Source organism: Humulus lupulus, chromosome 2 (assembly GCF_963169125.1).
Source record: "Humulus lupulus chromosome 2, drHumLupu1.1, whole genome shotgun sequence".
Classification (NCBI taxonomy): domain Eukaryota; kingdom Viridiplantae; phylum Streptophyta; class Magnoliopsida; order Rosales; family Cannabaceae; genus Humulus; species Humulus lupulus.
In genome coordinates, this window is record NC_084794.1 from 35,017,429 (window position 1) to 35,039,807 (window position 22,379).

A 22,379-nucleotide genomic window follows, 5' to 3' on the forward strand; every position below is an offset into this window, starting at 1 on the left:
ATAAGGAACCTCCGAGTCTTTGGGGACCCTTCACTGTGCGTCATGACCAGGTTTCCATGAGATGAACATCTTCCTCGAGCTGGAGATAGAAGAGCGAACGGACTTTGGTACATATCAAGTTCAAAGTATCCAGAAGGCGACCTAGTCGTCACATGTCTCGAACTAGGTTATTGTCGTGACAGACGATCTAGAGATTATCTGCATGTCATTCTACCAAGTCTTAACTCGAGCTATTCACATCAAAGCTAGTTAGATGCTCTACTCGCTTGCTTTCTCCACGTGTTTATCTGCCAGTTGTACACCCTAGCTGAATGATTAATTTTGTGCTTATTTTGGGGTACAACATTATTATTATAATAATAAATAACATATAATATATAATCTTAATTTTTATAAAATTTTGCTGAATAAATATTTAGTAATTTTATTAATATAAATTCAAATATTATAAAATGTTATTATAATAATATTTAATACGAAAGTAGATATTTAATAATTATATTAATATAAATTAACATGTTATAAATATATTATTATTAATTACAATAACATATAATACACAATAAATACATTATATATAAATGTCGCATGTGTACAAATAGTATGACTGTGTAATTGAATAAGAAATTAGAATAGCATTTATTTTTTTATCAATAATAAAGAAGTTTCTTCTCCAATCATTGAGGTGTGATTTGAATAATATTATAAATATTTTGTACCTTAAATAGGGTAGATCTAAAAAGTTGTCATATTAAAAAAAAAAAGCATAAATAACATAGTAGGTACAAGTAACGTACAATGCACGTTTGCTTAGTTTTATTGAAAAAATGTATTAATTTATTTTTATTATGTTTCTTTCATTGTCATATAAGTTTTAAATAAATAATAATAGCGTATATTACAAAAAAAATGACATAAACATATTAAAAGAAAAATTAAACCAAATTAGATAGATATGTTGACGCCGTTTTTCGTCAAACAGTGAAAGAAGAGCACATAAACAATAGTTGATAATGGCCAATTGAAATAAAACAATGTAAACACACGATTTGTACGTGGTTCATCAGTTAAATCTGCCTAGTCCACGAGTCTTTGTTATTAAACTCAAGATTATCTCTAGGAATTCTTCAAGAATGAATTCTCCAGAGTTTTCTCTCAAGGATCAGAATTTTGGTCCTTTACAATGGTGCATGGCCTCTCTATTTATAGAGAAGGCTAAAGAATACTATCCCACATATTTTGGGTAGTTACTCTTTTTGTATAAATAAAATTAATGGCTTTAAATGCCTATAATCAGATATAAAAGGAAACGTCCCCTGAAGACCAGGGGACGTATAACTGACCAAATAATATCCCATGATTCTAGGGGATTTACAATAATAAATGAGGATTACATCTCATATTTATAACACTTGTAGATATTCAAGGTGGTTATCACGTATCTCTAAGGCTTTAGCCTCCCAGGTTTCCCGTCACCTTTCGAGCTGGAGACATCTTCCGAGGTCACATGGCTTTCGAGATCGTATGTGCGTCGAGCTCGGGACCCCTGACCCGAGGTCATCCCTGGAGATGAATGCTTCCCCGGAGCTGTCTTTCGAGATCATGAATACTTTGAGGTCACCATACTCAAGGTTGTCTATGTCCTGCAGGCTCGACATGCAATCCTGGAGCATGTTTCCAACCTTGAGTCTACTTACTTGCAAATTCCAACTTTCGAGGTCATATTTTGCATAGCTCGAAATCTGGGTGTAACATCTTGCCCCCTCAAAAGTATTTGTTCGAATCCTAAGAGAAGGAAACTTTTGAACTACTTTCTTTGAGAACTATACCGTCATACACTCTTGAAAATGGACACGCGTCAATTGGGTATTGCTCATTTTTGGTACTTGAGTACCTTGGAAACACGCCCACGATCGTCCGTCTGACACCCTTTCAGCGCTATCTTGTCATTGATCCCTGACCATTGGATTTTGCAAGGATTTTGTTCAACGTTCCAGATTAAATCCTTTTTCCCACCTATATATACAAGACCCTACTCTTCATCTTCATTTTTACCTTCGTTTACCAGAAGCAAGAAAAGAAAAAAGAAACCATAGACCTCCTCATAACGTTTCTATTCTGTGCATGTTTTCTCGGCCAAAGAAACAAAGAAATCCTGGTCTGTTCGAGTCAGTGAGTTCTTATTTGCAACCTCTTCTTCAATCGACAATCTCTCTACAATCGCCATTATTGTGTAAGTAAGCAATCTTTGTTTTCCATTTTGTCAGTTTTCATTCATGTTGTTCTTGCTGTGTATGTGTTTATGCTAGTTTACATACTAGTTTACATCCTTAGCATAATACGATAGGAGGTTTTGGTCCAGTAGACTCTTATGCTTTTTAGACTTTCGTACTGGATTTACATCATTGGCTTATACCCAGTTTTCATATTTGAGTGAGGTTCCAATTTTCTGGGTTTTGAAAATTTTTTAGGCGACGAATCTTGTACACTAAGTTTTCGGGTAAAAAACATGGGCCTTGATAAATGCATGAAACCCAAGCCTGGCTTTCCTGGTTAACCGCCACTCTCCTTTCCCTTGATTTTTGGGATTTTCAAAATTATCCACGCTCCTTAGTTTTTCGTGGAACGCACACCCTGACTCTTCAATAAGGATCTTAATACTTAGCTTATTTCGCTCCTAAACCCCCGAGCTCGCAACTTCGAGTTCGCAACTCTTGCATGCATGGCCCTCACCAATTTTTCTTTCTCGCTAGATGTCACAGAATCTGGAAAGACGGTGGGGGTCATTGCTGGAAATCCCTTACGAGCCAAGATCTCCAAGCCCAGAATCGTTGTTCGCCCGGAATCAATGTCGGATAAGAGAATACGAGCATGCACGCAAGCAAGAGGACATTCGAGCTCACTACCGCCGTCAGATAGACGAAGTCATAGAGGGGAAGAGGAGAGTTCTTCGAGAGGCCCTCTATCCGGAATCCAATTTAGGACCTAGGCCGATTCCTCTCGATCCTGCTTTAAAGGTTACTGTCGCATACCACCCCGGAGAGCTCAAATTTTCACTAATGGGGGAACCTTCCTCCTCGCAGCCGGGGAGAGAAATGTTTGAGGCCGAGCACTACTGGAGCTCGGTTACCACAACTAGCCAGATAAGTGACATCCTGGCTTTCCCCGGCCTTAGCCTGTCAGGCTCCTTGAAGTGTCGACCTCCGGCCAACCATGAACGAAGCTGCTTCGCCCCTGGGGGCCGCGACGCCAGTGTGAAATACGCGGCCTGGAGCCAGGAACATATGAGGGCAGGAGATCTGTTGCCCTTGAAGTCTTTCTTCAAGGACTTCACGGATTTCGTCGGGTTGGCTCCGTTCCAACTCAACACCAACTCTTACAAGGTACTGTCTGCCCTGAGGTCCTTGTACCACGAGATGGGGTGGATAGGACCTTCGCCTCAAGAGATCTTGTATCTCTTTTGTCTGAAAAGTAACCCCTCCCGAGCTCGGGGAGGGGATGGCTTTTATTACCTCTCGAGCTATCCCAAGGAGAAGAAGGTCTTTGAAGATCTTCCCAATCATCCGCCCGATTTCAAAAGGGCCTTCTTCTGGACAGATGGCCTGTCCCCGTCTCGACACTATTCGTTCAGGCGGATTCGTAAGTATTCTTGTTATCTTTATTTCCGTGCTCGTGACTTTAGCTCTTAGATCCGTACTTAGTAGAAATATGTTGTCTTTCAGCCAATTTTCAGCGTCCCACTCCCGACGATACAATGAGGGAGCATAAAGAGACCCTGCTCCAATTCCCACGTGGCAGGAGGTCCCTCTTATACCTTCTACATGAGGATAAGCTCCGAAAGTGCGGACTTTTGGGGGAGGGCTAGTCCACCTTTGACTGGTCCAATATAAAATATGAACACTGGGAGTAGGTACCACTGCCCACAGGCGCCCTTCCTTCGAGGTGAGAAACGAGGCCGCCACTTCCAGTTCGCCCAAGGAGCCCGCTGTCTGGGAATGAGGCTAATGATGAAGCCTCGAGCTCGGATTCGGATGAAGGTAAAGTCCTTCCTACCTCGAGAATGTGGTCCCCGACCTTAATAAAACACAGGCCCAATAGGTTAGTCTCATGCCCACAGGATAGATACCACTTCTACATATGGAGTTGAGTAGATGACTGTGTCCATAGGTTTGATAGTGGGCTCGGGAAATACGACACCATGTACACCACGGACGAGATGTGGAACGGGATAGCCGTTCAGTATGGGACCAACGATTATAGGGACCTCTCAAGGTTATCACCACATATAGGGAAGGCACTCCCCCCACCTCCTCTGAAGATGGGGGAAGTTCATGGTCCCCAAGTTCGAGCTCGGGGGAGAGTCCCAGTTAGGTTTCCTCTATCATCACCTTATATGTCTGTGATACTGAAACAACTTGTATGCTTCTCTTTTATTAACTCGCTCTGTGTTGTGACATGTGCAGGCAAGATGGACTCCGACCTCGACAACATCATCAACGGCGCCGGTGCCAAGAGGAGCAAACGCCCCAGAGCGGGGGCGCAGAGGACTAACCAGCTAGGCAAAGGCCCCAAGAGGTCCAAGAAAACACCTCCCCTTGCTCCACCGGTTTCGAGCTCCATCGCTGCGACGGCTTCCCAGGCTGGTGCTTCCACAACGGCGCCATCCTCACAGGTCGTCGCCTCGGCCGTGGCGCCGACCTCGCTGTTCGGTCCCTCCGCTATGGCTGAGTCCCAACCCCCCGTGGCGGTTCAGCCCTCCTTAGGTCCGCCTTCTAGAAGGCCTTTTGCTTCTCGAGCACAGAAGCTATCAGTCTCCACCCACATGGATGCATGTGTGGTTGATAATGCCGATGGGTCCCATGGATCTATGCTGGTCTCGGATGTTATGTCCCGGATCAGCCAGAGCTATGGCAGTCTCGAAGCTCCCCAATGGCAGTGCTTAAATGACACCCGAGACTGTACTTTTCTCTACGAGAAGAGTATCGAGCATACTGCCGCGGTGAGTATCCTTCTACAGTCCTTCCTTTTCTGCTTATACTCACATTGACCTGGAGCTAATGGTGGTTTTTTTTTTTTTCAGGCTCTTGCCTTCACTGCCCAGCTCAACTATAAGTTGAACAATGAGGTCCACTCGAGCAAGTCTCATGCTCAGGAAGCGAAGGATCTCCAGCTCAAAGCATGCGATGATCTGAAAGCAGCGAATACAAAGCTTGAAGCAGAAGCCAAGGAACGTGAAAACATGGCCACTGAGCTCGGGAAGCTGAAAGCTGAGCTCGAGGAGCATAAGAAGGAGATCACCCAGCTTTAGGAGACCAACAAGAAGCTTGAAGAGGACAAGGCTACCACCTTCGAGATCATGGAGGATGAAAAAACTCGCCTCCTTGCCGAATACAAAGAAAAGAAGGAACAAGCAGTTGACTCTGCTATGTACCGAATGTGGGCCTACAAAGAAGATCTGGACACCAGCTTCTTAGGTCCTCACGAGGTGCCGCTTCTTGAAAGGTGGAATGCTCGGCTCGAGAAGGAAGAAGCTGAACAGCTCGAGAAGGAGAAGGTTGAGCAGCTCAAGAAGGAAAAGGCTGCTCGGGACGCCGTTTCGGAGGGAGATCAGGAGGATAGTCATGCTATTCGTCCTGAGGAATCCGGTGCTACAGATGCTGAGAAGGCCAAGGAGACTCCTCTTCCTTGACTCTGATCTCGGGGGAACCATTTATTGGGGCTGCGTCCCCTTATTTCTGTAATTATTTTAATTTATGCCCTCGGGGCTGATACAATTTCTTTAAATATTGCTTACATATGCTTTACATTTCTTGGCTCGAAATATTTGGCGCATTTTATATTGATGAATCATTTATGTTTATTTAGTCATACAAACATATTGTGGATTTAAGTTCGAAGCTCAATGCATTCATGCACAGTTTGTTCAAATTATCCGCTTCCGACCTCGTTATTTTTCAAGGTCGGGTATTACTTTAACCAAGAACCCGAAAGTACTTATATGGTATGTAATGTGAATGATTTGGTTATATCTTTTTGCTTAGTCACTTTTCCTCATCCTCAGTCTTTGCTCCAAGGTTAAGAGTTCGAAACTATTTTTCTTTAAGATATTCTAGCCTCGATCTCAACTTATTTCGAAATAGGTTTAGGATCCTACTTATCATCGATTAGTTTTTTGGCTGGTTTGTTCCAAACCTGTTAAGTTTGCACATCTGGTTAACTCCAAACATTTTCGGTTCTTGATAGTTCGGTTATGTCCGAACTATCTAAGCTCGTGTATTTGGTTACATCCAAATACTTTACGTTTTTGATAATTCGGTTATATCCGAACTATCTAGGCTCGCGTATTTGGTTACATCCAAATACTTTATATGTTTTTGATGATTCGGTTATATCCGAACTATCTAGGCTCGTGTATTTGGTTACATCCAAATACTTTATATGTTTTTGATGATTTGGTTATATCCGAACTATCTAGGCTCGCGTATTTGGTTACATCCAAATACTTTATATGTTTTTGATGATTCGGTTATATCAGAACTATCTAGGCTCGCGTATTTGGTTACATCCAAATACTTTATATATATATATATTTTGTATATGTTATTTTATTTTTTAAGCTGATGGTATATGTACCAATGATGCCCCCTTAATATCCTATGAGTGTGACCATAGGTTATTAAATTAAGAGAGATTGCAAAAATGAAAAGAAATAACATATTTGAACGAAATGGATCTTTTATTTGATGACATTCAAAAACAAATAAGCTAATACAAATAGAAACTCATGGTTATAGGCAACACTTTTCCTACACTACTGATAGTAAGGTCTAAGGTGTTCGCCATTCCATGCTCGCGGTACTAGGCTCCCGTCCAATCTTGCAAGTTTGTACACACCAGGTCGGATGACTGACTCTATCTGGTATGGTCCTTCCCATTTCGGCCCGAGCACTCCAGCTGCCGGATCTCAAGTAGCCAAGAATACGCGTCTTAACACCAGATCTCCCATTCCAAATTTTTGATCTCGAACCCTCTTGTTGAAATATCTAGTAGTTCGTTGCTGGTAGGCAGCATTTCTCAGCTGGGCCTCTTCTCTTTTTTCTTCGATCAAGTCTAAGGTTTCCTCGAGCTGAGTATGGTTTGAACTTTGGTCGTAGGTCTGAGTTCGGATCGTTGGGATTTCGACTTCTATGGGCAACATTGCCTCGTAGCCGTATGCTAGAGAGAACGGGGTATGTCCTGTCGAGGTTCGAGCCGTTGTCCTGTATCCCCAAAGAACTTGGGGCAATTCTTCAGGCCACCGTCCCTTCGCTTCCTCCAACTTTTTCTTTAGTGAACTCTTGAGAGTTTTGTTCATAGCTTTGACCTGGCCATTCGCTTGAGGGTGGGCCACTGATGAAAAACTCTTTATTATACCGTTCTTCTCACAAAAATTGGTGAATAGATCGCAATCGAACTGGGTTCCGTTGTCGGATACGATCGTCCTCGGTACTCTGTATCGGCACACGATGCTCTTTACAACAAAATCAAGGATTTTCTTTGAAGTTATAGTTGCCAATGGTTCAGCCTCTGCCCATTTTGTGAAGTAATCCACGGTGACTACATCATATTTTACTCCGCCTTTGCCAGTCGGGAGAGAGCCTATGAGGTCGATGCCCCATACCGCGAAGGGCCATGGGGATGTCAACATGGTCAGCTCGGATGGTGGGGCTCGAGGTATCGTGGCGAATCTCTGGCATTTGTCGCACTTCTTCACATACTCGAAAGAATCCGCTTTAATGGTTGGCCAGAAATATCCCTGACGTATGATCTTCTTGGACAGGCTGTGCCCCCCAGTGTGATCTCCGCAGAACCCTTCATGAATTTCTTCGATGATTTTCTTAGCCTCGGGAGGGGTTACGCACCTGAGTAACGGCATGGAATATCCCCTTCGGTACAGCCTTCCATCCAAGATTGTGTAACGGGGAAGTTGATACATCAACTTTCGAGCTTGGTTCCGATCTTTTGGAAGAACTCCATTTTCGAGATAATCAACTATCGGGGTCATCCAAGTTGGCTTTGTTTCGATCATACACACATCGTCCTCTTCTGGCTCGATTATGCTAGGTGCTGATAGGTGTTCTATGGGTACAACATTCAGCTCTTCATTTTCGGTGGATGTGGCGAGTCGAGCTAAGGCATCTGCATTTGAGTTCCATTCTCGGGGGACTTGTTCGATTGTATAAAACTCAAAATACTCTAATGCAGATTTTGCCTTCTCCAGGTAAGCTGCCATTCTTGTGCCTCGAGCCTGATATTCTCCCAAGATTTGATTAACCACGAGTTGCGAGTCACTGTAGCAATGTATAGCTTTAGCCTTGAGCTCCTTTGCTATTCGTAGTCCCGCGAGTAGGGCCTCGTACTCGGCCTCATTATTCAATGCTTTAAAGCCAAATCTTAAAGCTGAGTGAAATTTACTCCCTGCGGGGGTGATCAGAATAACCCCTGCCCCTGCTCCGTTTTCATTTGACGAGCCGTCGACGTAAAGTTTCCATAGCTCGTGGGTCGTGGTTATTACCTCGTCGTCGGCTATTCCAGTACATTCCACTATAAAGTCCGCCAGTGCCTGTGCCTTAATGGTCATCCTCGGGTGGTAGGTGATCTCGAACTGTCCGAGCTCAACAGCCCATTTAAGAAGTCGACCTGAAGCCTCTGGTTTGGATAGGACTTGCCTAAGTGGCTGATCAGTCAGTACATGAATGGGATGTGCCAGAAAGTAAGGGCGGAGTTTACGGGATGAATGAACTAAACTGAGCGCGAGTTTCTCCATCAGTGGATACCTTGACTCTGCCCCCAGCAATCTCTTACTGATGTAGTAAACGGGTCTCTGCACCTTCTCTTCTTCTCGAATGAGCACTGCGCTTATCGCGTGTTCGGTGGTTGAGAGGTATAGGTACAATACTTCTCCCGTTTCAGGTTTTGATAGGATGGGCGGTTCCGCTAGGTGCTTTTTGAGCTCCTGAAAGGCCAGCTCGCACTCTTCTGTCCATTCAAATTTTTTACCTCCTCTCAGTAATTTGAAAAATGGAAGACCACGATCCGTAGATTTCGAGATGAATCTGCTTAAGGCCGCCATCCTGCCAGTCAGACTTTGGACATCCTTGTGCCTTCGAGGCGAGGGCATGTCGATCAGGGCCTTGATCTTGTCGGGATTAGCCTCGATTCCACGGGAGTTCACAATAAAGCCCAGAAATTTTCTTGAAGATACCCCAAAAGTGCACTTCTGAGGATTTAGCTTCATGTTATACTTCCTGAGCACGCCGAAGCACTCTTCGAGGTCATCAACATGGTTCTTGTTGAGTTGAGACTTTACAAGCATGTCATCAACATAAACCTCCATGTTGTTCCCAATTTTTTCCGAAAACATCATGTTTACGAGCCGCTGGTATGTGGCTCCAGCATTCTTGAGCCCGAATGGCATGACATTATAACAATATAGCCCTTTATCCGTGATGAACTCGTATGTTCTTGGTCTGGGGCGTGCATGGGAATCTGGTTATATCCAGAATAGGCATCCATGAACGACATCAGGCCATGCCCCGTTGTGGCATCCACGAGCTGGTCAATCCTTGGTAACGGAAAACAATCTTTTGGGCAAGCTTTGTTGAGATCTGAGTAGTCAATACAGGTTCTCCACGTCCCATTGGGCTTTGGGACCAACACCGGATTGGCTACCCAGTCAGGGTAAAAGGCGTCCCTAATGAAATGGTTTGCCTTTAACCTGTCAACCTCCTCCTTCAGTGCTTTCTTCCTGTTTTCGTCCAGCTGCCTTTGCTTTTGTTGCTTTGGGGGAAAACTTTTGTCTATGTTTAGAGCATGGCTTGCTACATTCGGGCTTATCCCCACCATGTCGGAATGCGACCATGCGAAGACATCCTGGTTTTTCTTCAAAAAGCAAATTAATTGCTATTTTGTCTCATCTGGGAGGTGTTTCCCGACCTTCACCTTTCTCAAGGGTTCAGCTTCCTCGAGCTGAATTTCTTCGAGCTCCTCTAGAGGTTCGAGGTCAACTTTCTCCTCAATCCTTGGATCAATCTCCTCGTCGATTTCTAAGACCGTTCCGTCTTTGTTATGTATGATGACGAGTGCTTGAGCGTTCGTTTGTTTCTTTCCTCTCATGGAGATGCTATAACATTCCCTCCCTGCCAATTGGTCTCCTTTCAATGTCCCGACTACGCTAGGGGTCGGGAACTTAAGGGCTAGATGCCTTACTGATGAAACTGCCCCCAGCCCGACTAGGGCGGGTCTCCCGAGCAGCACATTGTAGGCAGATGGTAAGTCTACTACCACGAACTCCATTATCTTGGTCACCGAGACTGGATAGTCTCCCAAGGTTATGGGGAGCTCAATGGATCCATACAGGCAGTTCCTTCTCCTGAAAAGCCGTACAAAGTAGTTGCACACGCTTTCAGGTTGCAAAGGGAGAGTCCCATCTTCTCTAGGGTTGCTTTGTAAAGGATGTTGACTGAGCTCCCATTATCTATGAGAACTCGGTGAACCCTTTTATTGGCCAACTGAAGAGTAATGACCAGCGGATCATGATGAGGGAACTGAACATGAGAGGCGTCTTCCTCGGTGAATGTTATTGGCTGTGTTTCAATCCTCTGGCTTTTTGGTGCCCTAGGTTCGCGTTCATAAGGAGACCCGTCCCCTGTCTTCAACTCGTTAACATACCTCTTTTGGGCATTCCTGCCCCCTCCTGCGAGGTGAGGCCCTTCCGAGATGGTTATTACATCCTCTCCATCAATCGGCAGGGGCCTGTCCTCTTCCCGAGCTCTGGAGTTATTGTTTTGTGTGGTCGGAGGCGCGGCTACTCTCTGGCTCGCAGCCGCCTGGCTAGTACTCTGGTTTTTGAAATAATGCCGGAAGTAACCTCTCGAGATCAACCCTTCAATCTCGTCCTTCAGTTGTCGACATTCATCGGTTGTGTGCCTGGTGTCTCTGTGGAACCGGCAATACTTACTGGAATCCCTCTTGGATTTTTGATTTCTCATTGGGTCCGGACGCCTGAAGGGGACCTGGTTTTCATTAGCCAGGTATATGTTTTCCCGAGACTCGTTGAGCTCGGTGTGCACTTTATACATGGAGAAATACCTCTCTCCTTTCTTTTTCTTTCCTCCCTCAGCTTCGGGATTACTTCCTTCATTCTTTTTCCTCTTGGATGGGTTCTCCGAGGCAGGCTTTGGCGCCTCTGGGTCCGCCGAGGTTGAGGCAGAGTTGATGTTTATCGTTGTAGTTTCGGACTGGGAGGTCGCTTTGAGCGTCGACCTCGCTTCCTCCACATTGACAAACCTCTGCGCTCGTCTGTTAAACTCGGTTATTGACCTTACCGGTTTCCCTTGCATGTCGTCCCAAAGGGCACTTCCTGGTAATACACCAGCTCGGATTGCCATTAGGTGTCCACTGTCATCCACATCCCGAGCTCGGGCTACTTCCACATTGAATCTTGTTAAGTAACTCTTCAATGTTTCACCCGGTTGCTGCCGGACGTTAGTTAAGGTGGATGCTTCTGTTCTGACCCCTACCATTGCTCTGAACTACTTCTTAAAGTCTTTAGACAACTGCTCCCATGAGGTTATTGAGTGTCTCTTGTACTTTTCAAACCAACTTTTGGCGGGTCCTGCCAATGATGTTGGAAACAACATGCACCTGAGCTCATAACCCACGTTATTGGCTCTCATGATAGTGTTGAACGTGCTTAGGTGACTACATGGATCGGTCTTTCCTTCAAACGTTGGGACGTGAGGAATATGAAACCCTTGAGGAAACTGAGTGTCAGAAATATGGGGAGCAAACGGTTCGAGCTCCTCATCTGAGTCCTCATATCGACTCAATCCTCGTTCATTCTTCAAAAGCCTAAAGGCTCTTTCGAGCTGATCGATTCTTTCTTGGACTGGGTCAGTAGGAGGTGTTGTCTGGAATTGACTATCATTGATCGTGATTCTAGGCTCGCGTCTCCGCGAGGGATCTCTACGCCTATTCAAGCGATCCCTCTGGTCCGGATTTGTTTGATTTCCATTCCCCCGACTCTGATTCAGATGATTGTGCAGGTCGGGACGTTTCTTGCGACTTTCAGTATTCTTACGACCTCGGTCATGTTTGCTGACGAACCTGGTCTCTCCGGATTCGTCACTGGTGAGACTCATTGCTCGGTTGTTTCGCGATGGATTCTTTCCACGTCGCCTCGTCTCCGCGGTGCGAGACCGAGACGTCTGACTTCTCTCAGGTGGAGTGCCTCTCCGCTCCTGGAAAGTCTCCCTGTTTCCTTGTCCATCCCCTGCACGCCCTTGATCCTGATCTCGAACAGGTTGAGCGTTTCTGCGGGGTGGCGAAGGATATCTTATGGGTGACGGAGGGAACCGTATAGGCGACGGTGGCTGCCACCCTTGTCGCGGCCTAGAGGGTCCAGAATTTGCCCGAGATGGGTCAGTCGCGTTCGGTGCGCTCCTAGATACCTGAGTCCGAGCCTCTGTAGGGGTTCGGTTATTCTCAGTTCCCGCAGGCACTTCCACAGGCGGGTTAGGCGGGACCCGAGCTCGGGCACTCCTCTGGGGCCTAGGAGGAGCAGATGGCTCTTCTGGCGCCGATGGTTGAGTCGGCCTTCTTGTGGCAGCATCCTTTCGCGGACGCCCACGGGGCCTCCGGGGAGGAGCATGCACGTCCCTTGGAGGAGGGACTTGGTTTTCGTGCGGAGGCGGGGGCTGAGCCACCTATGCCTCTGCGGCTATCCTAGTCAACTCCTCATTCCGTTTGTTGGCCTCTGCCAACAGCTGTTTCAACTGCTGGTTTTCCAGTTCTACAATAGGAACGTAACGCTCAGGATTGTAGTACATATCCTCATCCCTTGGTGGAGGCGGTGGTCCCCGGGAATCAGAAGACCCACTCCTCTCCTCAACGTCCGGGTTCTCCATTGGTTGTTTTCCAAGACGTCTTGGGTAATTTTCTTCAGGGGTGTTCTGATTGTTTGTGGCCATGATTTTCTCAGGGATGAATGCTTAAGGCTCTCAATGAAAGCACCAAACTGTTGACGCCGTTTTTCGTCAAACAGTGAAAGAAGAGCACATAAACAATAGTTGATAATTGCCAATTGAAATAAAACAATGTAAACACACGATTTTTACGTGGTTCAGCAGTTAAATCTGCCTAGTCCACGAGTCTTTGTTATTAAACTCAAGATTATCTCTAGGAATTCTTCAAGAATGAATTCTCCAGAGTTTTCTCTCAAGGATCAGAATTTCGGTCCTTTACAATGGTGCATGGCCTCTCTATTTATATAGAAGGCTAAAGAATACTATCCCACATATTTTGGGTAGTTACTCTTTTTGTATAAATAAAATTAATGGCTTTAAATGCCTATAATCAGATATAAAAGGAAACGTCCCCTAAAGACCAGGGGACGTATAACTGACCAAATAATATCCCATGATTCTAGGGGATTTACAATAATAAATGAGGATTACATATCATATTTATAACACTTGTAGATATTCAAGGTGGTTATCACGTATCTCTAAGGCTTTAGCCTCCCAGGTTTCCCGTCACCTTTCGAGCTGGAGACATCTTCCGAGGTCACATGGCTTTCGAGATCGTATGTGCGTCGAGCTCGGGACCCCTGACCCGAGGTCATCCCTGGAGATGAATGCTTCCCCGGAGCTATCTTTCGAGATCATGAATACTTCGAGGTCACCATACTCGAGGTTGTCTATGTCCTGCAGGCTCGACATGCAATCCTGGAGCATGTTTCCAACCTTGAGTCTACTTACTTGCGAATTCCAACTTTCGAGGTCATATTTTGCATAGCTCGAAATCTGGGTGTAACAAGATATTTTTCATATATAAAGATATGATGCATTCTAGTTTTAAAATAAAATACGTTTTTTCTAATTTTCTTTTATAAAAAATATCTATGAATTTCAATATAATAAAATATTAAAAAATTCTAAATTAAAACTATGAATTTAAAAAGATTATTTGATCAAATTTTAAATATTTAATTTAAAAAAATTTAAATCCAACAATTTTTTTTATATAAATATATATTATTTGATTAATGGTTAGAGCAATTAAAATAAGCAATTTCTCATAAAAAAAAAAACTAAATGGAAAAATTAAAAATATGTATATTTATGTCTTACTTTTCTATTACATATATATTTGGATAAACGAAATATGTTAAATGACAAAATAAATAATTAATAAAATAAAGAAAAAAATTAAGCACATAAATATTTTTCGATTACAGTTTTAAAAACATAATTGACAGAGTAATTTAAATACTTTAATATGAAATTTTAAAATATGTGATAAAAAATTATTATAACTCGTTTATTTTTCAATTTATTTACCTTATTTAGATGCTTTTATTACTTTTTATTTTTTAATTATATTTACCTTATTTAATACTAACAGTTTTAGAAAATAATAATAAAAAGTGTTAAATCTAATGAAAAACAACAATTTCCATTAAACTCACATTGTTACACCCGGATTTCGAGACCAGAAGTTATGACCTCGAAAACTGACCTTGTCAAGTGTGAGCTCGAAATATATGAAATACATTGTATGGTCCAATTATAAGATCTTCGAAGTAAAATGACGATCTCGAAAATGCGTAACCTCGGGATTCTTTCTGAGCTCGAAATGACATGACATCGGGATACATCCGTTATCGAGTGCCTTCGGATTGAGCAGCCTGAGCTTGGGAAACACAAGCTCGAGCGTAATAGCCTCGATAGTATTTATCTGTTCCGAGCATGTCTTGGAGTGAGGTGGCAAGCTCGTAGCAAACCCATAAGTCTCGACAGCCACAGGGTCGATCGGTGATCTCGAAGACCCGGTGAGTCATCCAGGACAACCCGTTATGTATGAACATACTTATTGTTGTATAATCCCAATATTTAAGGGGTATTATTTAGTTTGTTATCCGTCCCCGGGTCTTCAGGGGACGTTTCCTTGTATATAGGAGATACAACATTTAATGTAATTATTTGAATTGATATACAGAATCTCTTCCTGAAATATGTGGGAATGAACTCTGTAACCTTTCTATAAATAGAGGAGGAATGACCACTTGTAAATGACCGATTATCTGATATCTGGAGAGAAAATTCTGGGTAATTCATCTTTAAAGAATTTCCAGAAAACTCCAAGTCCTAATAATACTTACTTGTGGACTAGGCAGATTTAACTGCTAAACCACGTAAAAACCTTCTTGTTTCTCCTTACAATTCGTTTGCACCATAGTTTACATTGTTTAATTGCTCTACGATTTAAGTTGACGAAAAACGGCGTCAACACACATTTCTCTTCTACTAGATACAAACAACGTGCAATATGCACGTTTGCTTAGTTTTATTTATAGAATTTTTTAATTATTTTTATTAAATTTATATTAATGTCATATAAAATTCAAATAAATATCTTATTTTAATTAAATAATTTATTTATTTTTGTTTAAGTTTAAGTTTATGTTTGTTCTAGTTTTTGAATTTGGGAGTGATAACAAGAGATTGTATATTATATGTTTAATGTAATATTAAATATTACACGTGAATTTTAAATTTAAGTTTCTTGCTAGTTTTTTTTTAAAACGTAATTTGTTACTGATTGACAGTAGATTATATTATATGTTTAATATGATATTATTCTAATAAGTGAGTTTAAGTTTAATTAAATTTTATTTAAGTTATAAAACACATGATTTTATTATTTTTAAATAATTATCATTGTAAAATATCTAAAAAATATCATATTTTAATTTGTTTAATTATTTATTATTATTAAATAATTATCATTGTAAAATATCTCAAAAATATCATATTTTGATTTGTTTAATTATTTATTATTTTTAAATAATTATCATTGTAAAATATCTCAAAAATAAGCTATTTTAATTTTTTTAATTATTTATTTTATTTTATTTAAGTTTAAGTTTAAGTTTAAGTATTTACAAACTACCATCAAATATAAGAATATTCTGTTAAATATGAGAATATTCCGTTAAAGTTAACAGAAAAAAATAAAAAACCGTTAAAACCAAGAATTTCCGTTATCTACACACTTATTATATAGAAGAGATATAAAAAACGTGTAAAATAACATAAATTCTTAATTTTAATAGTTTGTTTTGTTAACTTTAATAAAATATTATAAATATTTAACAAATTATACATTTAAAACTAATTACAAGTAGAAATTTATTAATTATATTAATATAAATTTGAATATTATAAAATTTTATTATTATAATAATATTTAATATAAAACTTCTTATATAATAATTATATTAATATAAATTCAAATATTATAAAATATTATTATTATAATAATATTTATTATAACACTACATATATAATAATTATATTAATATTAATAAAAAATTCAAATTCAAATGTTATAAAATATCATTATTATAATAATTTATAATACAAAATTAGATATTTAATAATCATATTAATATAAATTTATATGTTATAAAATATTATTATGATAATAATATATAATCCTAATTTTTTTCTAATTATATTAATATAAACTTAAATATTATAAAATATCATTATAATAATAATAATAATAATATATAATACATAATCTTAATTTTTATTAAAAAAAATTATCTTTTATGTTTAAGAAAATTATCATATTATATATATTTAAAAAAATCATAAATAATATTTTGATTTAATTTTTTATTTAATATGCTTATGTCATTCCTTTATATATAATATTATTTATTTATTTAAAATTTATATAACAATAATACAAATTTAATAAAAAATAATTAATAAATTTTATAAATAAAACATTACCTGCTTATATCTAGTATAATATATACAGATGTATAACAGTCTTACTTTTGTATTCGTACGCTATGTTATATATATTTCTAATAAATTATACTAATAATAATATTTTGTGAATAACGAATGTTTAGTTGTACTATAATATCAAGCGACACCGTTAGTTTTGAGTTGTATAACATGTGCACGTCTCTATAATAATAATAATAATAACAATAATTATGTTGATTACTTTTTTTTTTCTGAAAATTATTGGATACATACTATTAACCCCACCAAAATATAGGAGAATCCAAGGCGCTAGAGCTAGACAAAATAAAGTACCTTTGTAGTTGTCACGGGTAATTATATATGGACAAATAACCACGTAGTCCCTACATTTAGAATGAGTTGTCATTTACCCTATATCATTTGACTATTTCTTCGCTTCCTCCATAATATACAAAAATGGTTCTAAATTGCCCCATTTGTCAATTTTATAAACGGAAAACTAAGTATATTATTTATTATATAAATGGGGTAAAAGAAATCATCTCTTGAATGTGCTCTTTATAATTTTTTTTAGCAATACACATCTAGAATGGCAATAGACAAATAAAAAATATATAATTTTCCACACCCAATTTTTTTTTATTAATTTTGTCTGCTTTTATTTTGTTTTTGTCAAAATATAGGAAAAATTATATTTTATTAATTAAAATTTTAAAACCACAATACTTATTTTAATATATTAAATTAAAAAATTATATATATATCTAAAAATAATTGATAAAAAAACATATATAAAATTAAGGTTGTCAAGAACTACAAAAGAGCCTTTAAAAAAAAACTGGAGCCCTAATAATAGTTCCTGAAGAATATGTCATGAATGAGGCTCCAAGAATACAAGAAAGAAAAAAGAGCAGCTTCAAAAGGAAGAATACAATCTTAATTTAAGCAAAGTTATTTAGTTATTTAGTTCTTTACAACTTTAATTTTATATATGTTGACAAATTATATTTTTTATGTATCTTTTTTTCCATTCTATAAGTGTATTACGAAAAAAGATATAAAGAGCACATTCAATAAATGATTATTTATTTTTACCACATTTACACAATAAAATAGTATATTTAGTATTTCGTATATAAAATAGACAAATGTGGCAAATTAGAATCATTTTTGTATATTATGGGGCAAGTGAGCAAAGAGTCAAATGATATGGGGTAAGTGGCAACTCGTTGTAAATGAGTGGGGCTAAATGGTTATTTGTCCTTATATATTATAAGAAATTTTATAGTAAGGGTGCTACTTTAGACCCTATCGGTAGAAGTGTTTCTGTTTCCGATATGTAAAGAAGTTATAACCCAATTTTTTTTATATGATGTTGTACATTGTAGTTATAGCAGACCCTACCAATTTTCGAGAAATTTCGAATAATTTATGATGCCAAGAACATAGTTAAAACAATCAATTGCATGCGTGTTTTTTTTTATACCCGTGCAACTAACCATTTTGAACTCTAGTTTTCGGCATTGTAAAGTTAAAGAATTTTTTGAAAACTGGCGGGGTGCATACTGTAACTATAATATACATTATCATATAAAAAAAATGGGTTATAATTTCTGTACATACCGAAAACACAAACCCTACCGGTAAGGGCTAAATTTGGCACCCCTACTATAGAATCTCTCATATATTATAATACTACTAGGTAAAAACAATGTGCAATACATGTTTGCTTAGTTTTTTTTTTTAATGTATTTATTTATTTATTTTTATTATATATTGTATTGTCATTTAAATTTTAAATAAATAAACAATGTCATATATTATAGAAAAATGACATAAGCATATTGTAAAAAAAAAAATTAAGGGAAAATATTGTCTATAGTTTTAAAAAAATATGATAATTTAAAAAAAAAAAAAAAAAACCTATTGACGCTGTTTTTCGTCAACTTAAATCGTAGAGCAATTAAACAACGTATACTATGAAGCGAATGAATAATGAAGAAAGACAAGAGGGTTTTTACGTGGTTCAGCGGTTAACTCTGCCTAGTCCACAAGTTTATGTTATTAAGCCTTAAAGATTTCTGGAAATTCTTCAGAGATGAATTACCCAGAGCTTATTCTTCAGCCTAAGAGAAATCGATCCCTTACAAGTGGTCACTCCTCCTCTATTTATAGGGGAGGTTACTGAGTTCATTCCCATACATTTCGGGAAGATATTTTGTATATTAATTTGAATAATGACATTAAATGCAATATCTCCTACATATATGGAAACGTCCCATAAGAATCGAGAACGGATAATTGACTAAATAATATCCCTTAAATGTTGGGATTATACAACAATAAATATGTTCATACATAACGGGTTATCCCAGATGACTCATTGGGTCTTCGAGATCAGTGATCGACCCTGTGGCTGTTGAGACTCATGGTATTGCTACGAGCTTGCCATCCTACTTCAGGACATGCTCGAAGCAGATAGACACTGCCAAAGCTATCACACTCGAGCTTGCACTTACCAAGCTCGGACTGTTTAATCTGAAGACGATCGATAACCGATGTATCCTAACATCGTGTTATTTCGAACTCAGAAAGCGTCCCGAGGTTACACATCTTCGAGGTCGTCATTTTACTTCAGAGATCTTACAGCTGGGCTATACAATGCATTCATACATTTTGAGCTCACACCTGACGAGTCCAATTTTCGAGGTCATAACCTCTGGTCTCGAAATCTGGGTGTAACAGTTTGCCCCCTCAAAAGTATCAGTTCGAATCCTATGAGAAGGAAACTTTTGAACTGCTCCTATTGGAAACTATACCATCAAATACACTCGAGTGTGGACACGCATCAAACAGGCATTGATCACTCAAAGTACTTGAGTACCTTGGAAACATGCCCACGTCTATTCGCCTGCCATTCTTTATGGTACTATCAACTCATTGGTCCCTAGCTGTTAGAGCTGATACGGAATCTGGCCAATGGCCCAGATTAATCCGGCCTTTTACACTCCCATGGGTTTATAAATAGGACCATATTCGTCGTCCCCACACTTTATCTCCACGTTCAAGCCTTTGCAGAGAGAAAAGAAGAAAAAACCAGAGATTATTGCCCAGTTCTTGCATGTTCTCCAAGCCACGAAAATAGAGCATCATTCACCTCTTCGATTCTGTGAGATCGTTTTTGCAACCACTCATCCGATCATCAATCTCTCTGTTTCCGCCGATCGCATTGTGTAAGTTTTCTATTCATAGCTTCGTATGCCCGTATATTTTTCATGCATGTTTATATTGCTGCTCTGTTAGTTCCCTTACCAGTTTTGCACATTAGAATGTTTCAGTACATACTATTCTTAAGTTCTGATATCATGGGTTCCAAACCCAGTTCATGCGTTGAAGACCCAGACACGGTTCTTTTACTGATTTTTTTTTAAAAATTTGAATGGCCTGTCTTGTACACCAAGATATCGGGTATAAAATTAGGTTTTTGTAAAATGCACGTTTCCCAAAAATTCCATTCTTTGGGTGACCGCCAACTTTTTCCCTGAAATATAGGGATCTTCGAAAATAAATCCACCTTCCTTTCTTTCGATGTAATACACGCTCTAAGACTAGCCTCGCCCTTTTGATCGAGTTTACCTTGTATCCTCGATCATTCAAGCTTAGGTCATCCTGTTTTTTCATTATTTCTTGTTCGCTTGGCCCTCACCCTTTTGCTCTCTTGCTAGATGTCGCAGAACTCGGGAAAGTGGTGGGGGTCAAAGCTCGCGATTCCTTATTCTCCAGTAACTCTGAGCTCGAAATCCCCTTTTACTCGGAACCAGCGTTTGATTCGAGAGCACGAACTGAGGTGTGAGCAAGAAGACATCCGAGATCATTTTCGACGTCAGATAGACGAGGTCAAAGAAGGAAAAAGGAAAAGACTAAGGGTCGCCATCCACCCATATCCGGATTCTGAGCCTAGACCGATTCCTCTTGACCCTGCACTCAAAGTGACAGTTGCCTTTAGGCCAGGTGATCTCCAATTTTTACTGATGGGGGAACCTTCTTCCTCACAGCAAACCTCTGTCCCCACCTTGAGGAGGGAATTTTTCGAGGCCGAGCATTACTGGAGCTCGATCTCTTCACTAAGGCAGATCTTCGACATTCTAGCCCTCCACAATATCGGACTGTCGGGCTCGCTAAGGTGTCGAGCTCCGGCCTCCCAAGAGCGAAGTTTCCACGCCCCGGGAGATGGAAACCCTAACAGCAAGCTAAGATACGCAGCGTGGAGCCATGAACATATGAAGGCAAGGGCTGTACTCCCCTTGAAGTCCTTTTTCAAGGATTCCTTGGATTCGTCGGGCTGGCTCCTTTCCAGCTCAACACCAATTATTATAGGGTTTTGTCCGCCCTTAGGTCGCTATATCACGAGCTACGGTGGAAAGGACCTTCTCCAAAGGAGATCTTGTATCTCTTTTGCTTAAAAAGCAATCCCTCTCGAGCTCAAGGAGGGGACGGCTTCTATTACCTCTCGAGCTACCCCAAGGAGAAGAAGATCTTCGAGGATCTTCCCAACCATCCTCCAGATTTCAAGAAGGCTTTCTTCTGGACAGATGGCCTAGCTTCCTCCAGATACTATTCGTTCAAACAAATTTGTAAGCCCCCAACTAATTTCTTCTTTTTATGCTCGAATTTTATTTGAGCTCGCACTTAGTCACAATATGTTCAATTTCTCAGCCAACTACTATCGTCCCACTCCCACCAAGGAGATGAAAGAGCACAAGGAGGCTCTGCTCCAACTCCCCTACGGCAGGAGGTCCCTCTCCTATCTCCTGCATGAAGACAACCTCCGAGCCTGCGGCCTCCTGGAGAAGGATCAGTCCACATTCGACTAGTCCAACAAAAAATATGCCCAATGGGAGCTTGCGCCTCTCCCAACCGGCAGTCTCCCTCTGAGGCGAAATGCTAAGCCTCCATCTCCAGTTCAACGCATCAGGAGCCCAGAATCGGGGAACGAGGCCAATGACGAAGCCTCGAGTTCGAGCTCGAGTGATAGAGGTACAGTTATCCTTAGCTCGGATTTGTGGTCTCCTTCACTACTTAAGCATAAACTCGGTAGATTAGTATTGTGCAAGGACGATAGGGACCATTTTTATGTTTGGTCCTGGGTAGATGAGAGAGTACATAGGTTTGATAGCTGGCTCGGCAAATATGACACCTTGTATAGTCTGAACGAGGTGTGGAATGGAATAGTCGTTCAATACGAGACAAATGACTATAGAGACCTTTCGAGGTTGACTTCCACTTATAGGGAAGGTACTCCCCCCGTCTCCTTTGAAGATGGGGGAATTACGTGTTCGCCGAGCATGAGCTCGGGGGAGAGTTCCAGTTAGGTTTCTCTCTACTTGTCTTTTTATTCTTTGCCTGTCTGCATCATGCTAACTTTTTTGTCTCAGAATATCTCATAATGTGATGTGAATGTGCAGGTGATATGGATTCCGACCTCGACTCTGTGCTCGATAGTGGCGAGGGAGCCCAAAGGAGTAAGCGCCCGAGGGGGTCGCGGAAATCGGA